Raw genomic sequence first — 20,495 nt, forward strand, 5'->3', positions numbered from 1 at the left:
GTGCCAAAAATGTTGGGGCCCATGGTCCCGCCCTGTGGTGCCCCTGCCCCTTCCCTTGCCCGACTATAACCCTTGACTTGCGACACCCTTGCCTTTTGGAGGATTAGTACTGATACCAGATGCTGTCGGGTGACACCTGACGCCTGCCTGGGGACACCTGTGGTCCAGGAGCTCAGCTGCAGGTCTCCCCTCGATGCAGAGGTCCTGCAGGCACACAAGGGCTCCTCCGGCAGCAGGTAAAGTCACTGCCATCTTGGAGGCTGGATGCTTTGCTCAGCTCACCCGGTGGCACCCCGGGCCCCTGGTTGACAGCTGGAGCACAGGTCTTGCGGCTCCTGGTCCACGGGCCTCCTTCCGATCCACATCATGTCTCAGTTTTCCCCGCTTTTGAAAGGTGCACATTTCCTTTGAAGTGAGAAAAGCTCAAGCTGCAACAGTCCCATTGTCAGATGCAAGTACAGGGAGTTATCTCTAACTGCTAGGGCACACGGCCGATTCCTGGGACGGGAGGAGATGGAGATTCGATGGAGACGTGTGGGCCTTTGTGTCTCTCTCCTCTGAGTCCTTCAGTTTGAGTCTGGAGGTTAGAGGGTCTCAAACATTTTGGTCCATCTGGTCTTTGAACATCTCTTTGGACCCCGCGTGATTTTCTGATGTCACACTTTGGTCACTCAAAAAATATTGACTCTTGTTACACAGATCTTCTAAATGTTGACACATTTCATTATACAATTTAGAAGAATCACGTGGGTTAATATCGCCACCAAGTAGCGGAAAACTATTAGGGGGCTTTTCAGCTCACAGTGGCTGATAAAAGTTTTCCAACGTTCTGGCTTTTTTTCCTTAAGAGCTCAGATTTTTATCATTGGCAGCAAACACTGTCAATTATTTTTCTTGATGGGACAGGCTCACTTCATTCACTTTTGAGAGAATGGTTCCAGAGCACCCCGTCTGAATAATGCAGTCTGCCATACAGGTGAAAACGATGCTTCCAGAGTCAGAGCTGACAGGGCTGCCCATGCTCAGCCCTGAGACAGCCTTGGGCAGCTGAGGGCCGCCCCCCATGCTTTCTACTCCTCACACAGAGCAAAAAGGCGTGTTCCCCAGGGTGTGCTTTAACAATAATGTTCGGATATTGGAGATCCAACCAGTCCATCCTAAAGAAAATCAGTCCTAAATATTCACTGAAAGGACTGATGCTGAAGCTGAAACTCCAATACTTTGGCCACCTGATGCAAAGAACTGGCTCATTGGAAAAGACCCTGATGCTGGGAAAGATTGAAGGTGGGAGGAGAAAAGGGGACAGCAGAGGATAAGATTGTTGGATGGCATCACCGACTCAGTGGACATGAGTTTGAGTAAACTCCGGGAGTTGGTGATGGACAGGGAGGGCTGGCGTGCTGCAGACCATGGGGTCACAAAGAGTTGGACACAACTAAGCGACTGAACTGGACTGATTGTTCAGCTTCATTCAAGACATTCTTCCACGAGCCCAGCTCTCCACACTCAGTGGCAGCAAGGGTTTGGGCTAAGGCACAGCATTCTTGCCCACCTCCCTTATGCACGCTCAGTACACATGCCCGGCCGTGACAAAGGCAGGTAACATCTGGGTATTACTGTGAGGATAGTCTTGACCTCATGGAGTCCCTGAGCAGCTCTCAGGGACTCTCAGGGATCTTTCTGTACTTTTAGAATGGCTGCCATCCGTGTTAGAAACAGCTCTCCATTGGGTGCCTTCCTGGGGGACCAGCTTTGTGCCTAGTATTGTTCTGGGGGCTGGAGATGCCCTGTGTGAAGGGCCCGTCCCTATTTTCAAGAAGCTCACAGTCAGTGGAGAAGGGGGTCAGGTGAACAGATGGCTTCAAAACATCCTCGTAAGTGCAGTGATAATGGTCGGGCAAGCGGAAGCTCGGGAAATAGGTTGGGAGGGTCACCCAGCCCAGCTTGCTCTCCTAGTGGTGCTGGTGAGAGGTGTGTCTTGGAGGAAATAGCCCTGAGCTGATGAGCTTTGAGAGAAGCAGAAGTAAGCCAGGTTAGAAGACAAGGGGGCGAGTCCCATGAAGACTGAGTGGCTTGGGAAAAGGCGTGGAAGCAGGAGAGAGTTTGAAATATTTGAGAAGCCCCAAAGAGCCCAGCTGACTTTCCCCAGTGGCTCAGTGGTAAAAAAAAAAAAAAAGCTGCCTGCCAATGCAGGAGACGTGGGTTCCCTGGGTTGGGAAGATCCCCTGGAGAAGGAAATGGCAACCCACTCCAGTATTCTTGCCTGGGAAATCCCACAGACAGAGGAGCCTGGCGGGCTACAGTCCACGGGGTCACAGAGAATCAGACACGACTTGGTGAGTAAACAGCAACAGTAGTCCAGCTCAAGCTGGAGCACAGGAGTTGGGGCGTCACGTGGGCTGAAGGTGTTACAGAGGGTAGATCCCAGGTGCTGAGTGTTTTGTCCCAAAGACAGAGGATTTAAGCAGAGATATGGCCCAGTTTGTGTTTTAGGTCACTCTGCAGTATTAAGAGGAGTGGGAAGGGAACAGGTGAGCCCATGGCGGATGGCCTGGAGTCCAGAGAGCATGTGATCAGGGCTGGACCAGGGCGTGATAGACAATTTGCTTATGTCTATGAAAGGGACTCCCCCATCACTCAGGATCCAGGAGGGGTTATGATGGAAGGACTGGGCATACACATGGAGGATGGTACCTTCACACCTCGGAGACAAGATCTGTAGACACTGAGACTGTTTAATGTTCTGAATATTTGAGTACTTCAGAGTCAGCAGAGTTAGAGGACTGATTTGATGTTGAGGGTAAGAAATATGGAAGCAGGCTGGGAAACCCCGAGATTTGTGGATCAACAAGAGGCTGCACGGCGCTGCGTCCATAGAGGTGAGGGAGCAGGGGACGGGTTCCAGGCTAGACGGCCAGTCTAGCTTCGTGAGTCACGTTCCTGTGCACGCGCGTGTGTGTTTACACATCTGCACATGCCCACGTCTTCAGGTGAAGATGTCGGAGGGCAGATATAGTTAGATCAGGAGCTCGAGACAGCTTTGGTCAGAGATGTTGGTTGAGGAGCTGACAGTGGAGGTCAGGGCTGCAGCCGGGAGAGCTGGTGAGGTCACCCAGGAGGCCCGAGTCAGGAGAGAAGCCACAGCAGGTCAGCAGGCTTGACAGCCGGATCCGGCTCTTCCTGGTCCCCGCCACGTGCAGAAGTAAAGATTTGAAGTCATACCTCTTCAATTAGTTTAGTTACGATCTGAGCATGCTTTTAAATGTTTCACACTAAACACGAACGCTTTATGAGCAGTACGGCCGCTGCAACACATATTTTTGTTCCTGAACTTAACCACACTGGAAATCTGTAAAGAAGGGTGAGAATACCAATTACGGTTTATATTCCTTATCCACCCACTCAATTTTTTTTTTTTAAATAGGGTGACTTCACGCACCGCAGCTAAGAGTAGCTCCTGCCCACTACAACTAGAGAAAGCCCGTGAGCAGCGCTGAAGACCTGGCCCAGCCATAAATAAATAAATACAAATTTTTTTAAAAAAGAGTGCCTTTTCCTCCCATCCATGGTTTTTACAGTTTGCAGAAATTTTGCTCTTCTTCTCTTATGGCTAATAAGGTGTGTGGTGATTTTTAGAAGGTACGATTTCCAGTCTGTCGGATGGCCAGAGATGGGAACAGTAACGCCGGAAGTGCCATCTGTCACATGAGGTTTGGACGCATGGTGGGCTTTGGCACTGCCGTGGCAGGAAGAGGGAAGCAGGGAATTTCATTCTCATTTCAGAACTGAATAGTGTCAGGCGCTTTTCCTCGTGGTTTCCACCGTGGAGCAGGTGTGAAGCAGACGTGGGTGGGAAGATAGGAGAGTGTGGACCAACAGCTCAGGCTTCCCCTCCATCAGCATCCCTGGTAACACCCAGGTGGGTCCCGAACCCTGGCTTGGTACCGGGGTGACCGACCTCGCTTGGGGTGCGAGGTGCTGATAATTTCTTTTCTCTTTACATTTTAACATCTTTTCTAATATGTTTCTGCACTTTAAAAGTCAAGATCAAATAAAGAATAACCAGTGAAAATGTCTTCTAATTCTAAACTTCGGACACTCAGACAATTTGCTTATTCCCTAGACTGTCTGTGAAAGGGACTCCCGCATCACTCAGGATCCAGGAGGGGTTAGGGTGGAAAGACTGGGCGTCCACGTGGAAGATGGTACCGCCTCATAAGCAGGCAGCTTGCCAGAAAGGGTTTTATTTTTTTATTTTTTATTTTTTATTCTTTTTTTTTTATATTATTATTATTATTTTTTTTAATTTTAAAATCTTAGAGTTTTATCAACTGGCTAGGTGATTGTAAACGTTGATCTATCTTTAAATGTTTGTATTTAAAGCTTTTTAGCCCTAGTATATATTCACTGTGGGGCTTCCCAGGTTTCTCAGTGGTGAAAAGCCACCTGCAAATGCAGGAGATTCGGGTTCGATCCCTGGGTTGGGAGGATCCCCTGGAGGAGGAAATGGCAACGTGCTCCTGTATTCTTGTCTGGGGAGCCCCATAGACAGAGGAGCCTGAGGGACTGCAGTCATGGGGTTGCTGAATAGTCAGATACGCCTTAGCGACTAAACAACAACCATCTATGAGAGTGTGCTTTTTTTTGGCTGAGGGGTGGTATTTTTTTTCCCTATGTATTTTTAGTTTTGTGTTTGCTGACAATGGATCATATGATGTGTTGCTCTTGCTGGTAATGAGTATTGATGGGTCCTGAGAAACCCAGGCTGGACCACATGGCCGGGCATGGAGGAGACCTTCAGGAGGCAACTTGGCACCTCAGCTCTCGCTGTCAGCTGTCTGAGGCCCAGCACGTGGCAGCTCGTAGGGAGAGGCTCATCGAGGATGAAGAGGGAGAGTCTTGCCATCCCGGCCCCTCCCCTGTCTGCTTTCTGCATCAGAGTTTGGGTGTGAAGCCACACGCCACACGTGTGTGCTCAGTTGTGTCTGACTCTTTGCGACCTTGTGGACAGTAGCCCACCAGCCTCTTCTGTTCATGGAATTTTCCAGGCAAGAGGCCTGGAGTGGCCATTTCCTACTCCAGGGAGATCATCTTGGCCCAGGAATTTAACCCGAGTCTCCCGCTTTGGTAGGTGGATTCTTTACCACTGAGCTACCCAGGAAGCCCTTGGTATGAAGCAAGTTCTTAGAAAAGTCCTATGTCTAATTCAGACAATAGAGAAAACATCAGACCGAGGACACAGAGGCATTATTTTTCCCTTAACCCACTGCATTTCCTGTGAGCAAGCCAGTTCCTACCATGTCCTGACCTCAAGTAAGGATCAGGAGCAGGTTCAGAACCAAAGCTGAATTTACTTTAGTTCAGCTCCATTAACAGTTGTGTTCAAGTGTAACATCTAAGTCGTTGCTCTAAAGTGAGGCGGAGTGCAGCAATTGCAAGGAAATGAGGAAAGGCCTGGGGAGAGGCAGCCACATGGGGGGAAGGCCTGCAGAGGCCCAGCAGCAAATATTGGCTGAGATTTTTAAAAAGCCTATACACTTCCTGACCTAGGAATCCCCTGCTTTAGACAGTAGCCTGCTCTGGGACTTCCCTGGTGGTCCAGAGGTTAAGGCTCTAGTGCAGGTTCGATCCTTGATTAGGGAAAATCCAATATGCCTGGTGGCCAAAAAAAAAAGGTAGTCTCCTCTGACTTCATTTGCAGCTGAAAGCAGAGGCTGGTAATTTACATGGTTATTGTAGAAGAGATTCTTATGCTCAGTCCTGTCCAACTCTTTGTGACCCCCATGGACTACAGTCCGTCAAGCGCCTCTGTCCATGGGATTTTCCAGGCAAGAATACTGGAGTGGATTGCCATTTCCTACTCCCAAGAACAGATCCTCGCACTAACTTTAAAATTATTCCTGCTTGCATATGGAGCTCTTTAAATCCAAGCCTCTCAGCTTGGTGACCTTGTGAAATCAGATCATGACCCCTATGGTACAGATGAGGGAAGTGAAGGAGAGTTAAAGGGCTTATTTGATGTAACACACCCCTATCCTGGCTCCTTAGAGGGCTCTGTTTGTTACCCTGGCTGCCCTCTGCCCCTAGGAAGGGGGCACTCATCTCTTATTCCGGGGGTTCTGCACCATGTGGCAGCGAGTGATGCCATGGAATAGGAGCGGGTCTAACAAGCATTCAGCTCAGGATCTACAGTTGCGTCTGTCTGCTCACGTGTCGGCTCTGTAAAGTATCTCTGTGGCTAACCGCAGACCATTAGCAGCAAGTGTGTCTGTGGTCAGAAAACTAGAATGTGTACTGCCTGTTAGGAGGCAGTAAATCAGGGAGGCAGGTGGGAGCACGGCCCCAGCGAGCGCGTGGCGCTGTGGAACACTGAGTGATAGGACCAGACAGACAGCCTGGTGTGCAGAAACGAGAGATGCGGTTGCTCTTTTCTGAACAAAGGCATTTTGCAGCCTGGGAGGTGGTTGCACATGATTGCAAATAGAAGCTCCGGGTCTAACCAGAGGGCAGACAATGTCTGTTTCCAATATGGTTAGGACTACTTGTCATTCTAAGGATCTTTTGGAAAAAAAAAATTCTACCTTTATAGACCATGGTGCTGTCATGAATGGTGTTTTTGAATATCAAATGCAGGAGCTATATATATGAGAATATGCGTGAGTGAGTGTGTGTGTGTGTATGTGTGTGTGTGCATGTAGGGAACCATGGTGGCTGATGAATAATCATTTAACAACAATTCAATTGTTTGAATAACACTAGTGATAATCCCTTATATTTATAAGGTACATTGACATTTCCACAGCTCTCACCCAGATATCATTGGAATGATACTCAGGGTTACAGATCATCACTGTTCCCACCCCTGCTCTGAGGGGGTGGACCCCCCAGTGAGGGGTGAGGGAAGCAGAGACCTGCCCCCCCCATCCCGTCCCTCTCTCCCTTCACTTTCCTTTATGCACATGGATACCATTTTCCCACCCCATCCCCCACCCCAGGTCCTCTCTCAGCCTCTTGGACCTCATCTCCCAGACCCAGGTGATTGTGGCGAACATCTTTGTTTTAAGATGCCATTAATTTCCCTTCTGTTGTCACGCGTCCCACAAGAAAGGCCCTTGCATTTGCCCGCACGGGCCGGTGGTTGAGGACGCCCCCCTGGAGTGGGCCTGCTGGTCCACACCTCGCCCGTCTCCTCTTTCCGATTGTGTCTTCATTTCGGCTCCTTCCGTCCCTGTTTCAGGCTGCTGGAACCTCTCTCGAGCCTTTTCATATTTTAGCACTCCCTCTTTTTTGGCCTGCTGTGCCCCACCAGACATGCTGGCTGTCACCAGTCCAGCCCATCTGTGTTTTCTGGATTCACACACGCGCCAGGGCCTCGACAAGCTGGGTCCCCGCACGCCGACGGCCGGCCCTCCAGCAGCCGCCTCCGGGAAGAGGACCAAGCCCCCCCATCCCACCACCACACACACATACACATACATCCCCCATCCCCAAGACTCACTGTCCTGCTGTGCCCGTCAGCTCCAGGGGCTGGTAGGGAAACTGCCTTAAGATATGTAACCAGCATCTTTTTACACTGACTCCATTTCTTTGTACAAAATTGCCACTTCAGAGACCCCACTGCTGGCAGAATAGCTTTCTTTCTTAGGCTGGTGCTGGCTCCCAGCTCCAGCAGCATCGTCCTGTACGTGGGCCTTGTCATCTGCCCTGGGTGATGCTCTTGCCTGGCAGAGCAGTGTCCCGGTCAGACCTGGGGCCCCTTCTGATGGAGCTGGCATGGCAGAGGGTGCCAGGGCCTGGCTTCATGAGAGCCGCAGGAGACCTTGGGCCCACAGGTGGTCCATCCTCTCTGAGGCTGAATTTCTATCATCTGGAAAACTGGATTAGAGACTTCCCTGGTAGTCAGTGGTTAAGAATCCACCTTGAAATGCAAGGGACACTGGTTTGATACCTGGTCCAGGAAGATCCCGCTTGCCACAGGGCATCTGAGTCCATGAGCCACGACTATTGAGCTCATGATCTAGAGCCTGGGAGTCACAGCTACTGAAGTCCAGGTGCCTGGAGCTGGTTCTCCACAAAAGAGAAGCCGCCACCCCGAGAAGCCCTCACACTGCACCCAGAGAGGGGCCCCCAGCCCACTGCAACCAGAGAAAGCCCATGTGCAGCAACAAAGACCCGGTACAGCCAAAGAATAAAACAAAAATAAATCTTTAAAAAAAAAAATCGGGCTAAGTGTCCAAATAACATCAATCCCAGTGGCCTGTTCGTTGTGGAGATAGATGAAACAGCGTGTGTGGAAAGGCCTTGGACACAAGCACTGGAGGAGGGTTGGTTTACTTAATCTTCCAACATGTTTTTATTGTGCGCCTCCAGCTTGCCAAGCCCACTTCTAGGCTCTGGGAAAAGAGCAAGGAAGAAAGCAAACCCCAGGAGGCCCTTCCATCCTAGTGGGAGAGGGACAGTGAGCAAGCAAGCAAGGGTGAACAGGGTCGTTTCCTACAGTGTATAAGTCCTCTGAAGTAAATGGACCAGTGACCGAGATGACGTGGAATGAGTTGTCCAAGTATCGCTTAGCATCGCTCCAGGTCAAGTACCATTTCCTCCAGGAAGTTCTGCCTGGTTGCTCAACTGAAACAGCATAGCTGAGTAATGTGGTTAGCAGCCAAGGACTTCCCTGTGCCTCATTTCCAATTTCAGTCTCCTGTCTGACACTTAGAGTATGTATAATACTTTATAATAAGGAGACCCGGGCTCAGAGAGGTCGAGAGTTGCCCAGTATCTCCGAGCTGGAAGCAGGCAGAACTGAATGTCCAACTGCAGTCTCTGCCCTGCCCACTACACCTCCCATCCTCCCTGTTCTCTCAGGACCACATGGTCCTAGCTGAGCCAACACTCACCGTAGCCTGTGGACTCTGAGGTTTTCCAGGTGAGCCTCTGTGCTCCCGAGGGATGGGACTGTCGCCTGAGCACCAGAGCAGTGCCTGGAGAATCCTGGGAGCTTTTCCCAAGTTCACTGAATCCATCACCAGCTCCAGCAGTGACAGCCCCTGGCCATGTATGTGGATGCCATGGATTTCCCCTTACCAGTTCCCAGAATTCTACTCTATAGACTAAGTGAACGGTCAAGTTGGATATGTGTGGAGAGAAAATAGGGGAAAGGAAGGTTCTTTCATGTTAAAAAAACAATTGTTTTAGATGTTAGCCACCTTGATTCACAGACACGAAGACTTGAGTCTTACATCTCAACTTTGGGCGGCCCTGGGGGCTCAGGCAGTACAGGCTCTGCCTGCAGTGCAGGAGATCTGGGTTTGATCCCTGGGTCAAGAAGATTCCGCCCCCCCCCCCCCCCCCGGAGGAAGACACAGCAACCCATTACAATATTCTTGCCTGGAAAATCCCACAGACAGAGGAGCCTGGCAGGCTACAGTCCATGGGGTCGCAAAGAATCAGACATGACTGAGCGACTGACACTTTCACTTCTCAGCTTTACCCTAAGCAAGTGTAGACCCCTACCTACGGCAGCAGAAAAGCCTTAGTGCCCAAGAGTACATATAGCAGTTGGCTTATCCTGAGTGTCCATTCTCGCCAGGGGTGACCATTTGCAGCTGGAAACTTGGTAGCCTTTCAAGTAGGTTTCCATGCATTGACTTTGAACAGGAAAGGGATGCAGTTAAATTCTGTGGATGGAGACTTCCCTGGTGGTCCAGTGGTTGGGAGTCCATGTTGCAGTGCAGGGAACTGAGATCCCACACCCCACAGACCAGCTAAGCCCACACACCACAACCACTGAGCCAGTGTGTTCCAGAGCCTGTATGCCACCACTAGAGAGTGTCCACCACCACAACAACAAAAAGGATCCAGCTTCTTGCAAAGAAGACTCCATGTGCCATGGCTAAGACCCTGCGCAGCCTAATAAATAAATACGTTGATAAATAAGTACTAAAAACAAAGTTCTGTGGACGAGCTGAGCGCCTGTCAAGGAGGGGCTCGCATTCCAGTCCTGACCACTCCCTCCACCAGGGGACTGCCATCCAGAGCATCGTTACTTTGAGCCACGTGCCACAGCCCTCCGCGGCTCCCATCAGTCTTGTGAAAATGAACCCTGGTTTATTTCCCACCATGAATGGTGCTCTGCTCTGCTCACTAACAGTATCACTGTATAAGACAGTAGCGGTGACTGATTTTAGTATTACCCTGCTTCTTGGAAAACGTCTTAGGGCAAAGCTGACATGATACTCCAAGCATTACAGATGTGATTCCATTTTAGAGGAAGAAAGCTGAAGTCTCGTCAAAGCCAAAGAGAGAAAATGAGTCAGGAACAGAGTGTGTTTAGAACTTTGTCATGACCAGGAATGTTCTACAAACAAAGACTTCAGTATTGATGGGGGACAGAACCCGATTGTGGGTCAGAACAGCAGAGAAGACTATTCAAGGTGGTTCCAGATACGGATTTCAGCGAGCTAGAGTGTCAGTAAATTCATCCATTTATTTTCTCATTCATTCAGAGCCAGGCATTGTGCACACACTAGGTGCAGAATAAACACAGTGATGAAGGCGGTCACAGTCCTGCTCCACAGAGAGCCAATTAGCGGCCAGCAGATCCCTGGCAGAGCAGCCGTACCTGGTAGGTCCTAGCACTGTGTCAGCATCCTTGTAATGTATGTGGCCCTAGGAGGCATGGGTGCTGCAAACACTGTTACAGGCTGAATCGTGTCTACGCCCAGATTCATATGCTGAAGCCCTTACCCCCTAGAACCTCAGAATGGGATCTTATTTGGAGAGAGGGTCTTGATAGAGTGAATGAGGTTAAGATGAGGTCGTGTGCGTGCGCGCGCGTGTGCTCAATCGCATCTTTGTGGTCCCATAGACTGTAGCCCACCAAGCTCCTCTGTCCGTGTGATTTCCCAGGCAAGAATACTGGAGCAGGTTGCCATTTCCTTCTCCAGGGGATCTTCCCCTCCCAGGGGTCAGACCCATGTCTCTTGTGTCCCCTGCAGTGGCAGGAGGGCTCTTTACACTGATCCCACTCGGGAAGCCCTGAAAGTCACCGGGGTGGACCCTGATGCAACCTGCCTGGTGTCCGTATAAGAAGAGGAGAGGAGGACACAGATGTTCGTGGGGGCACACTGAGAAGACAGTCGTCTGCAAGCCGGAGAGTGAGGCCTCAGGAGAACCCGACCCTGCGATGCCTCCATCTTGGGCTTCCAGCCTCCAGGATTGTCAGGGAGCAGGTTTCGTTACGTAAGCCCCCTTCACCTCTCCCCTCTCCCCGCTGGTAACCTCTGGTTTGTTCTCTGCGTCTCCTTTTTCTGTTTGATTCACTAGTTTGTTGTATTTTTTTGGATTCCACAGATAAGTGATATCATGCAGCATTTGTCTCTCTGTCTGACATATTTCACTTGGAGAGCGTAACGCCCTCCAAGTCCGTCCATGTCGGCTGCAACTGGCAGAGCTCCGTTCTTTCTGTGGCTGAGTGGTGTTCCACTGTGTGTGTGTGTGAACCACCCCACCTTTACCCAGCCACATGCTGATGGGCACTTAGGTCGCTTCCATGTCCCGGCCGTTGTAGATAGTGCCGCTCCAAACATGGGGGCGCCTGTGTCTTTTCAAATCAGTGTTTTTGTGTTTTCCAGACACATTTTCAGGAGCGGAATTGCAGGGTCGTATGGTGGTTCTGTCTTTCGTGTCTTGAGGACCATCCGTACTGTTTTCCATAGCAGCCGCACCATTTACATTCCCGCCAACTGTGTGCAAAGGTTCCTTTTTCTTCACACCCTCGGTTTTCTTTATTTTAAAATACCAGGAGCGTGTGTGTCCGCCCTTGTTTGGAACACTCCCTTAGCTGTTCCCATGCAGGGCGGCGCTTCCTGGGCTGCCTTTTTCTCTGTTGGCTCCTTCACTCCGTTAAAACTCAGCCACCACTGTCACCTCTGGGGTGGTCTGAGGGCCCCTGTCTATGCTTTTTCTCTCCCACTGCACGTCACCCGTGCTCTTGGTCTAGCCTGCAGCCTCCGCTGCAGGGTGAGCAGATGAACTAAAGGATGGACGGGTCACTGCTAGTCATTCAAAATGGTTGAAGTTCGGGGGGTCCATTTTTTATTGTGGTAAAATACATATAACGAAATTTGAGATTTTACCCATTTTTAAGTGTACAAATTCAGTGACATTAATTAGAGTCACATCGTTGTGCAACCGTCACCAGCATCTGTTTCCAAACTGCTTTCATCACACCGGACACAACAGTCCCCTTTAGCCAATAACTCCCCATTCTCCCCCCACCCCAACCCCATGTCCTAGTGACCTCTAATCTGCTTTCTGCCTCTATGAACTTGCTTATTCTAGACATTCCGTCGTCTTCTGTCCAGGGGATTATTCGGGGAAGAATATTGGAGTGGGTTGCCATTTCCTCCTCCAGAGGATCTTCCCAACCCGAGGATCAAGCCCGAGTCTCCTGCATTGCGGGTGAATTCTTTACCGTCTGAGCCACCAGGAAAGCCCTTCACATAAGTGGGATCATACAATATTTGGCTTTTTATAATTGGCTGATTTCACTTGGCATAGTGTTTTCAAGTTCCATCCATGTTGTGGCATGTATCAAAACTTCATTTCTTTTTCACCTGAGTAATATTCCATTTGTGGAAAGACCGCGTTTTGTTTATTCATTCATCGTCTCTTAACTTTTTGGCTGTTATGACTAAGGCTACTATGACGTGAGTGTACAGATACCCTTTAGACACCCCTTGTCTTCAGATACCTGTGGTGTATACCCTGGAGATTGAGGAGAAGGGGGTGACAGAGGATGAGATGGTTGGATGGCATCATGAATCAATGGACATGAGTCAGAGCAAACTCTGGGAGATGGTGAAGAACGAGGGAGCCTGAGCGCTGCAGTCTCTGGGGTCACAAAGAGTCAGACATGGCTTAGCGACCGAACACCAACCACCACGTTAGGGGTGGGGTGGTAGCTGATAATTCTGTGTTCACCTTCTTGAGAAACTGCCATACTGTGCCACAGAGGCGGTACCACTTTATTAATACTTTCCCACCAGCAGTGTGCAAGGTTCAGTTTCTCCACGTCCTTGCCAACACTTGTCATTTTCAATTTTGTTGATTTTACCCCTCCTGGTGTATGAGATGAAGGGCTGGCTCACTGTGGTTTTGACTTAAAATTCCCTAATGACTGACGATGTCGAACATTTTTTCATGTGCTTAGTGGCCATCTGTGTATTTTCTTTGGACAAATGTCTACTCAAGTCCTTTGACCATTTTTTCTTTCTGTTATTGCACAAAATGGTTGAAACTTAAAAAAAAAAAAAATGTGCTCCTTAAAAGGATGACCCCTCCTAATACTCAGCTTTCTAGGAATGTTACTCTCCAGGGGTTCTAGACTGACAAGGTTATTTCAGTCATCTCTTCCCCCTCCCACTCTCTTGGCTCACCACTCCCTCATTTTTCCTAGCGTTCATCTTTCAGATTAAACGTCACACGGTGCTTGAATAAAGAATCAGGCTGCAGAATTTCACTCTGGGAAGCTGCCACAACTCAAATGCACCAATATCCTTTCCAAATATGTTAAAAAGATTAGAGAACTAGATTGTCCATTTGTGTTATTTGAATGCCCTTTGACAGTGACAATGTTATCGATATGTACTCCAGGCAGTACTTGCCAATGTGTTTTGGTGGGGGCTGGAAACAGGGTTTTGAATGTTCAGAGGCGAAATGTTTTTGTGGATAGATCTGAATGTTTTAGCCGAATGGTTCTGTTGGTTGTTTAATCTCAGTCTCACTCTCTGAACTCTCAGTGGAAAGAGAACCAGGTCGGGGGGAGACTGCAACCCTCAGGGACAGGTCCCATGGAAGTGCGTCTTCAGGACCTTGGACCTGAGCCCTGGGCTCTGAGGCACTGCTCGCTTTGGGCAACCAGCAGCTGTGAGCCAGGGAATCTGTCTCTTTTATGGAATTTGGAATGAGGAACTTCAGGAGAATTTTAAAAGCTGTTCTGAGTTAAATTGGGGGATGGGAGATGGGGGAAATGTCGTTTTGCTGTGACTGCTGAATATATAGCACTGACCTTGATCAAAACTACTTTTCTTTTTTTTAAAGTCCATTAAGAAAAAGTCTGTTCTAAGCTTTAGGTCCAGAAACAGTTCAATTTATCCTTTTCGTTTCTTTTCCAAGCCAAATATTTTCTAATCTTTTGTATTTTGCCTCATTCCACAAAGGATTTTTGGTACCTTGTAACACTGGATTTTCTGGAATCGTTAAAATGTACATACTTTTTTTTTCTTTCTTGTTTTTCCTGCTACTGCTTTTCTCCCCTTTAAAAAGAAAAAAAGCTTTCTGGAAGTATCATTGACATACAGTCACCTGAACATACTTAAATGAGCAATTTGATAAGTTTTGACATATGCGTGTATCCAGGAAACCATAACCGCAATCAAGATAAGGAAGGTAACCATCAAGCCCTGAAGGTTCTTTGTGCCCCTCCATCATCATTCTGCCTCGCCCACCTCTTCAGCCCCTGATATTCTGTCACTGTAGATTGGTTCGCACCTTGTGTGATTTTACATAAAGGGAATCGTACCGCACGTACTCTTATTTTCTGGCTTCTTTTACTCAGCATAATTATTTTGACATTTCTCCGTGTTGTTGCTTGTTCGTTGTAGGTACACTTTTATTCCCGACTGGTATATCCGTCGTGTGGACATAGCACGGTTTGTTTACGTATTCATTTGTTGATGGACGTTTGGGCCGTTTTCAGTCTTTGTATGCACCTATGTTTTCATTTTCTCTTGGGTGAAAACCTAAGAGTGGAATGGTTGGATCAAGCAGCAGAAGTGAGTTTTGTCTTCAGTCTTTCCCATCTTCAGGGTCTTTCCCAGTGAGTCAACTCTTTGCGTCAGGTGGCCAGAGTATTGGAGCTTCAGCCTCAGCCACAGTCCTTCCAGTCCCTTCCAGGGTTGTTTTCCTTTAGGACTGACTGGTTTCATCTCCTGAGGGACTTGAGCTACGTGGACATTAGGACACCTGAAGTTCCCTTACAGCCCTTCTGATGCTTCATTCTCATTCATCTTCTCTCTCTCTTCCTCCCTCTTCTGAGTCTTTTTTTTTTTTTTTCTCTGAATTTCATTTTGGGTGATTTCTATTGCTGTTTCTTCATGTTCACTCATCTTTTCAGTTACTCTCAGCTAGTGTGTTATAGTTTTCATCTCTAGAAGTTTTCCTTATTTTATATCTTAATATATATCTCCCATGCATCTTCCTAACACATTCCTTTCCTTCTTTTAGCTTCTGGAACATAGGCAATACAGTTACGATAGCTTTAGTTTCCTTGCCTCGTAATTCTGTCATTTCTGGGTGAGTTTTGTCAGTTGGTTCTTTGCCTTCTTATGGGTCATACTTTCCTGCTTCTTTGAATGCCTGGTGGTTTTCTATTTGATGCCAGACATGAATTTTACCTTGTTGAGAGATGGATATTTTGTATTCCCATAAATTTTTTGAGCTTTGTTCTGGGATGTGGTTAAGTTACTTGGAAACAGTTTGATTTTTTTCAAGTCTTGCTCTTTGGCTTCATTAGGGGGAAGCAGAGTAACATTTAGTCTGGGGTGAAATCGTCTGTGTCCTCTACCCAGGACCCTGTGGACTGTGCTTTTCCACCCTAGCTCAGCCTGACAGGAACTGTTTGCAGCCCTGTATGTGCTCTGGAATGGCTGTCTTTATTCTTATTGGGTGGCTCCTGTCCAAGACCCGGGTAATCTCCTCACACAGTAATGCTGACGGCTGAAGCCGAAGACTTGCAGGCATCCTCTGCACATCCCTGGAGTGTCCTCGCTCTGCGGGTCCCTCCACTTTGGTATTCTGCCCTCTGAACTCTCATCATCTTGGCTTTTCTGGACTTCCAGCACTGTCTCCCCCACCAAAGGAGACCCCCCCAGGCTCCACCTGGCTCCCCCCTGTATCGCTTCCTGGGAACGCTTCAGGCTGTGCCTGGGGCAGTCATAGGTTCACCTCTTTGCATGTCCTCTCTGAGCAGTCACTGCCCTCACTGTCTGATGTCCAGTGTCTTGATAAACCGCGGTGTGATAGATCTCGTCTGTTCTTTTCAGCTGTCTTAGGTGGGATGGCAAGTCCAGTCCCTGTTGCTCCATCTCGGCTTGAAGCAGAAGTTGATGACACCTTGAAAAAAAAAAAAAAAAGTTACACAATGTCAATAAAAAAGGACACAGAAAAAATTCTACAGTAATGATAATCACGAAAAGAATGTGGGTGAGAGAGGTTAGAGTTCAAACATCCTTTTAGAGTCTAACCTTAGAGTGTTGTAGCTCCACTTTTTTGATAGGAACCTAAAAGATAATCTGTACAATGAGAACCTAGGTACTTTCCCTTGTAAGGTCATCCATGAACCAGTCATGTCTGCCGTATTATCCTGAAGATAGAGGACTGGTTTTCAGTATGTTTTAGAAAGTTGTATCTTGAAGAACCAGTGGCCTGGCTTTAGCCCCAGTGGTGTATTTCAGGCCATTTAAATTGTGCTTTTCTGACCTTCATATCAATTATTAAAAGCACAGGCTTTCGTGCAGGGGAATGTTATCTAAAACTAATCAAAACAGTTCACTTTAGAAGACAGTCAGTGTTATGGGTAATGTAACTGTAGAGAACTTTAAATCAAAACATTTTTATACTAATGGAAATTAATAGAAAAAATAATGAGAATAGCTTTCATTTTATTTCTTTTACTGAAAGGTTTTAAATCCATTGTATCAAATAAAGACTTGTTAAAGGTACCTTTTTAGGTATTTTTTGTTAAGTCTGTTTATGAAGTGAGGCCCTCTTATGGAGTGGTGTACAGCAAACACAATGAGTGCCTGCTGCACTAGCCTCCACGTGAAATAGAAACCTAGGCTCTGGATTTAGAGCTCTATCAAGTCCCACTCTTGTGCTCTTTATTCTGTCTGCTCTCCCCTTCCCCACCTCCAAAATTTTAATCTTGCCTTTTATGGTAAGGATTTGGGGATCCTGCATGACTTGCTAGGAGCTTTGTTACAAAGCTTTCGTCTTTTTTCTTCTCCCTCCTCTCGGCTTCTCTCTCCTCCCCTCCCCTCCTCTCCCATTCCCCCCTCCCCTCCTCTCCCATTCCCCCCTCCCCTCCTCTCCCATTCCCCCCTCCCCTCCCCTGTCTTCCCCCTCCTCCCCTGTCTTCCCCCTCCTCCCCTCTCTTCCCCCTCCTCCCCTCTCTTCCCCCTCCTCCCCTCTCTTCCCCCTCCTCCCCTTCCCCCACTCCCTCATCCCAGCCGTCCCAAAGACTGGACATGCCATTCCTGCCTTAGTGTGGTGCTTCTGAACTTCAGAGCAAAGCTCAAGTTTTAGGGCCGATCACTTTACACATTGCTGGGAGCATCTCTTGTTTGTTTAAAAACTGTACAGTGGGGATGTCTCTTACCGGAAACCTCACTTTTCCCCATGTGATGAGAATTCCTTTATGACCACACTAGATGTCAGAGATCTTAGAATCACTATATGAATTTCTTGATTTTAATGTCATTGCTTGCTTATGCTCTTGGGGACACTGAGCTTTAGTAATCCTGGTCCATAGTCCTGGGAGACTTCAAGATGTTTGCACAAAGGATGTCTTGTAAATACTTTCCCCCCTTGCAGAATTCACCCCCTGCAGGTTTGTGTTGCTTTTACATGAACTGTGCTCATTAAAGTCATGTTCTCTCACATGAAAAACAGGCTTGATGTATACTTGATATGTACAAGGCTGTCAAAGATATTTATTAAATAAATCTGGAAAATTCAGGGTTAAAAAAACATAAAATGGATGGAAAAGGTATTAAGCATTTTACAATATCTAGGTCTTTAAATTTCTAACAGAAACAAGACAGAATTTCTTCTGCAAAGTTAAGGGTGTGTGTGCATGCAGGTGTGTGTCTACACGTGTGTGTGTGTGTGTGTGTGTGTGGAAGTGTGTATAGTATTAGAAATGAATATTAAAGTGTTAAGTGTTAAATAAGCATTCTAAGGATTTCAAGAAATCTCAGGGCTCTGTGGGAAGTCTTTGCTGGCTTGGTAACTATCGTTAGGCAGAATGAAATGAGAGCATATTTCAAGATAAAGTAATCAACACATTTCCTAAACACACAACCAGAGAATTTCAAGGCTGGTCTTTCCATAAGCAACTGTTCTTCTCCTTTCTCTTTTGTTTCATCTGTCTTGCATTCATTGAAACCCAGCAGCTCCCCCGGAACCCTGCTCTTTGCGCTCCACCTGTGTTTTGCTCTAGGTGTGTCTAGTCCTGTATTACATCTCTAGCTGGCTTTTTGCCCAGTGCGTGATGGAGGTGGGGTGGGGACAGTTTAATTGCGCTCTGGTCTGTGTCCGTTTTCCTGGGGTAGTTATTTGTTGACCAGTCTCTGTTCTGCTAGGTAGGGAGCCCTAAGGCTAGGAAGGTCACAGTGTCTGGCCCAGAAGATGCTTAGTAACATCTTGTTGAATTTAATGGAAGGTTTGTTAGCTTTAAACTTCAAATGAGTCACATATCATGTCTTAGGGTGATCATATGTGTTTTTTCAGGTGTCCAGCGCCACCGTTTCACAACCCAAGACTCATAAAAGATCTTGGTACAATTTCCTTCCAGATTCAAGAGACTCTGCTGAAGCTCCTTTAATCAGTCACAGTGGCAGCGACTGATTTATATATATATATATATATTTTTTTTTTTTTTAATATCAGTCAGGGGCTATAGTCAAGTATACAAACATGAGCTCCACATCATTTGAAACAGGGTTACTAATGGGATAGGTCAGCTCTTGTCATTTTCTATGAAGCGATTAATTTCAGAGCCAGAGCTCAAGCGGCAGGTCCAGCCCTGGGATGAGCAAGACTCAGTTCCTGACCTACCCAGATGATCAAAGGAGAAGCCAGAGTCTTAGAAGTGAAACAGAGCTGGAACCCTCCAGCCAGGGGTGGCGTCCAGGGCTACAAATCTCACAGCAGAGCTGAAATCCAGACCTGAGAATAACAGAGCACATGCTGCGTGTCCGCGCTGCCTGTTTCCGTATTTCTTTTGCGAGTGAACGCTGTAGTGATATAACTTTTCTGCAAACAGTGCATGATACGGAAAGCCAGCTCTTACGTGAGATGTCTGCCTACAGATTATTGAGTCGTTGTTTGTCCTTATTGCTTCTACGATTGGTTCCTAAAATACTAGAACCCTATTAGACTTTTTCTAAATGGCATTTGTCTAATCTTTTGGAAAAGGTAAAATGATGCAAAAATTATACGTTTATGTTGTGCTTAGTACCACACACGTCCTACTGGAATGAATACTTGTCAATTGGAGGGACTCCAGGGTCCCATGTAAAGGCTTGCCCTTGCCTTGCTGCGTTCGCAGCATGACTTAGATGAGGTGCGTGAGAAGCCTAACTTCTTCAATCTCATCTCTGAAACAGGCATGACACCCGGATGGAGCCAGTTGTATGCGCACTTCCCTGGTGGTCTAGTGGTTAAGACTCCAGTCTTCTAATGCAGGGGACATGGGTTCCATCCCTGGTATGGGAACTAAGATTCTACATGCAGCAGGGCCTGGCCAAAAAAAAAAAAGGAAAAGAAGGCGTCGTATGGGTTGGAGATAATGCGCCATAAGACCCAGGGTTTGACACATATTGGGGGGGAGTAAACGTAGCTATTGCTGTTTGGTGCTATCCTTAATGTTTTAAATAATTAAGGAAAAGAGAGGCCACCTCAAAATAAAGGGGACAGATTCTCAGTTAACCTCTTAAAGAATAGCCCCACGTTGACGTGGAATATCATTCAGATAACAGCAGGACCTTCATATCACCAGGAGATTTAGAGTCAAGAGTCTGTTTTTATCTCTAGGTAATGAGATAATCATATGAATGAAGAAAAAAGTGTACTTTCCTTGCCTTTTTAATAGAATAAAACAGATAAGTTACCTGAAGATCTTTTTGTGCCACTTCTCACTGTAAACAGTAATTAAGCTTGAAAGTCATAGCCACAAATAGCAGCATGAAGACCAGGTAAAGGGCACAGCTCAAGGTCACCTTTTTACCTACGGAACCAGGCGTGCGATAGGACCTACCAGGCCTAGTGACATCACCTGAGACTCAGAAAGAAGCTGACATTTGGCTAGGTTCTTATGAGAAGCGAGTCAAGACAGAGCCCTGGATGGAATGCTCGGTGCGTGTTTTGGCCACCAGCCAGGTGCTGTCAAGGGTTCCCTGTTGGCGCAGATGGTAAGGAACCCACCTGCCAGTGCAGGAGATGTGAGAGACGCAGGTTCGATCCCCGGGTCGGGAAGATCCCATGGAGGAGGGCAGGGCAACCCACTTCAGTATCCTTGCCTGGAGAATCCCGTGGACGGAGGAGCCTGGTGGGCTACAGTCCATAGGGTTGCAAAGAGTCAGACACGACTGAGTGACTAGCACTTTCCCATGACAGTACCTGCAAACGTGCTAAGTCGCTTCACTGTGTCCAAC

At 47.6% G+C, this 20,495-nt stretch overlaps 1 protein-coding gene across 7 annotated transcripts in view; it reads left to right on the forward strand.

Moving 5' to 3' along the window:
* EML1 (echinoderm microtubule associated protein like 1) overlaps nt 1-20,495 on the forward strand; it is a 194,799-nt gene that overhangs the window by 84,583 nt on the left and 89,721 nt on the right. The window lies entirely within an intron of this gene.

This window comes from Capra hircus, chromosome 21, assembly GCF_001704415.2.
Source record: "Capra hircus breed San Clemente chromosome 21, ASM170441v1, whole genome shotgun sequence".
Taxonomy (NCBI): Eukaryota; Metazoa; Chordata; class Mammalia; order Artiodactyla; family Bovidae; genus Capra; species Capra hircus.